The sequence below is a fragment of the Alosa sapidissima genome, chromosome 4 (assembly GCF_018492685.1).
Source record: "Alosa sapidissima isolate fAloSap1 chromosome 4, fAloSap1.pri, whole genome shotgun sequence".
Taxonomy (NCBI): Eukaryota; Metazoa; Chordata; class Actinopteri; order Clupeiformes; family Clupeidae; genus Alosa; species Alosa sapidissima.
This window is the reverse complement of record NC_055960.1, coordinates 26,186,231-26,188,730: the sequence shown is the minus strand read 5'-3', so window position 1 is coordinate 26,188,730 and position 2,500 is coordinate 26,186,231. Positions and strand designations below refer to the sequence as shown.

At 46.2% G+C, this 2,500-nt stretch overlaps 1 protein-coding gene across 4 annotated transcripts in view; it reads left to right on the top strand.

Annotated features, from left to right (window-relative positions):
- Positions 1-2,500, top strand: part of nckap5l (NCK-associated protein 5-like) — a 79,396-nt gene that overhangs the window by 28,499 nt on the left and 48,397 nt on the right. The window contains exon 1 of one of the 4 annotated variants that reach the window (XM_042089694.1): positions 2,174-2,192. The exons of the other annotated variants lie outside the window; for them this stretch is intronic. The gene's annotated coding sequence lies outside the window, so the exon portion shown is untranslated. Of the gene's footprint in view, positions 1-2,173; positions 2,193-2,500 lie in introns of those variants that run through there. 4 annotated transcript variants of the gene reach the window in all.

Genomic DNA, 2,500 nt, shown 5'->3' with positions numbered 1-2,500 from the left:
AAGTGAGCGGTACATCAGCTCACAGTCATACACACACCAGCGTCGCTGAACGAGTCTCTCTCTGACCAGGCAGCATGGGAATAGCAACAGCTGGAATGGACCACCTAGCCAAAGATATCAAACCTGTAAATGTTTAAATGTGATGTGATATTTTTTCTGGAAAATGAAAGAACCTCTGAGTTGGCCCAGAACATGGCTTCCCGGCAGGGGAAAACATTCGTTTCATTGGGAATTGCTGAAGAGTATTTTTGTAATGTGTTCAATGACAGAGACTTCCGTCCAACCCTGGCTTTGCAGTCTCTTGTAATGCACATCTCAAGCCAGATGACTTGGGGGCCATATTCGCCCGTGCCATGACTGATGTTCCAGTGCCTGATGTACAGGCTCATAAACATGATATTAAACAGTAAACAAGCTCCTCAAAGCCCCTTCTCCAGATTACAAGAGGAGGATTACAACAGATGTGGCCTAGCTCTATAGATATAAAGGCGCCATGCCCTCAAATAAGGTAGGGTGTGTGTGTGTGTGTCTGTGTGTGTGTGTGGGTCTGTGCTTGCGTGCGTGTGTGTGCGTGGCAGAGGACTTTGCCAGCTCTACTGCCTTGTTTACACTGGACTCCACCTACGCATTGGCGAGCGTGGAGCAAAATGTCACAGGACCCTGGTGTTTAGTTCCCACAAAGGTGCCATTCAATAACATCTCACCACCTTTCCCCGAGCTGCTGCCACCACCATCAACACCACCAACACCACCCTCATGGCCAGAAGAGGAAGTGGATAGTGTTATTTTAGGAGAGTGTCATTGCAAAGGATCTGAGTACTTCTGCTGGAAGTGGCTCTAATATACGTGGAATGGGACTGCTGTTTTTCTGCATTCGTCTGCAGTTGAAATGTGAGCTTTTGAGTTTAGGTTCAGTTGGACTCGGTACTGTTCCAAGTGTGTGTTAGGAATTTGACAGTGGAAACTGCTAGTTGGGTGTGAAATGGTAAAGTTTTATAGCTGTGTGTATGTGTGTGTGTGTACGTCAGTGTGTGAGAGAGAGATTCTGGGGAAGTATATGTGGGATTGTCTCACATGAAACACTGAGGAAAAAGAACTGTGTGTGTGTATGCTTATGGACATAGACGTATGCATATTTTTAGTTGAACACAGAACTTCAGAAATCAGTCTATCCCTGCCTAAAACACACACACACACACACACACACACACACACACACACACACACACACACACACTGCCGCCTCCCATCTCAGGGCCTCAGTCCCTGCTCTACCACACCTATATGTCTACATTTCTACTGTTTTGCTCAGAATCCATTATATCTCCCTCCCTCCTCCCTGCCTCGCTTCTTAATAGTTTTGTCTCTTTTATCTTTTCATCTCACTCTTTTTTCCCCTTTACTTTCATTTGTCCCCTTCTCCCTTTTTCTTGACTCCAGCAGATTTTGCCACACATGTTATTTTATGTCTCTGTAAAGAAAATGTGGTGTGAAAAATGTATAGATCCCACAAATGAAAAGATAAAGTCGGAGGCTTTTGAAGCTCTGAATCCCGAAAACCGCACTGGGATCCTGAGCCTGAGACTTGGGCGATAACAAGCCACACATTGGCCTGGAACTCACGACAGTCTGGGAAGCCAGCGATACTGTCAGGAATTTAGATGTTAGGAAGATGTCATCCTCAAACCACATGTGAAAGATTGGCTCAGAAATAGCTTTATGGATCGACTGCATGAGGCCATGTGTGTATGTGTGTTTGTGTGTGAACCTACGGCCTTGTGTGTGTGTGTGGCCATGGACGTATGTTACATCTGTACTTTTATAGACACATATGAACATATGCGAATCAAAGATTTTAACCATGATTGTTTTCTGCTGTACGTTGGGTTGAGAGAAAGTTCAGTGGATGCGTATATGTTTAATCTGCACGTGAGATGAGGTTGATGTAGTGACCTGGGACATTCCAGTGGTGTAATTAGAGAATGTGTCCGGAGAGTGTGAGGGGAGAGGGCCGAGCTGAACTTGAATGCTGGGTCTCTCCCAGCCGTCAGAGAGACAGAGGGAGGGAGGGCTTGAGAGGGTCAGAGTCGAGTGAGAAAAGCTCCAGCTACTCCCCAGCCAGGCCAGAGTGGAGCTGCTCCAGGACAGGAGAATGTGCAGGGTGGTTCACATAAGCAGGGAGTGGCACCGACGTGAGTGGAGTACCACAGTGTGGCACATTAGGGTGGTGTTGGGTTGATCTGTGTACTTTGTACTGTGTCTAGGTGTGCTGTGCTCTGCTCTCTTCTGCTCTGTTCTGCTGTGCTGTGCTGTGTTGTGTTGTGTTGTGTTTTGCTGAGCTGTGGTGTGGTGTGCATTTTATACTGCATTAGATCATGTTATGTTAGATGGTGTATTGCGTTATGATGGTGCTTAGTGCTGTGTATTGTGTTATACTACTTGTACTTTGTGGGTCCAATCTGCATCGTATTTCACTGCCTTGCATTGTTGTTGTTGTTGA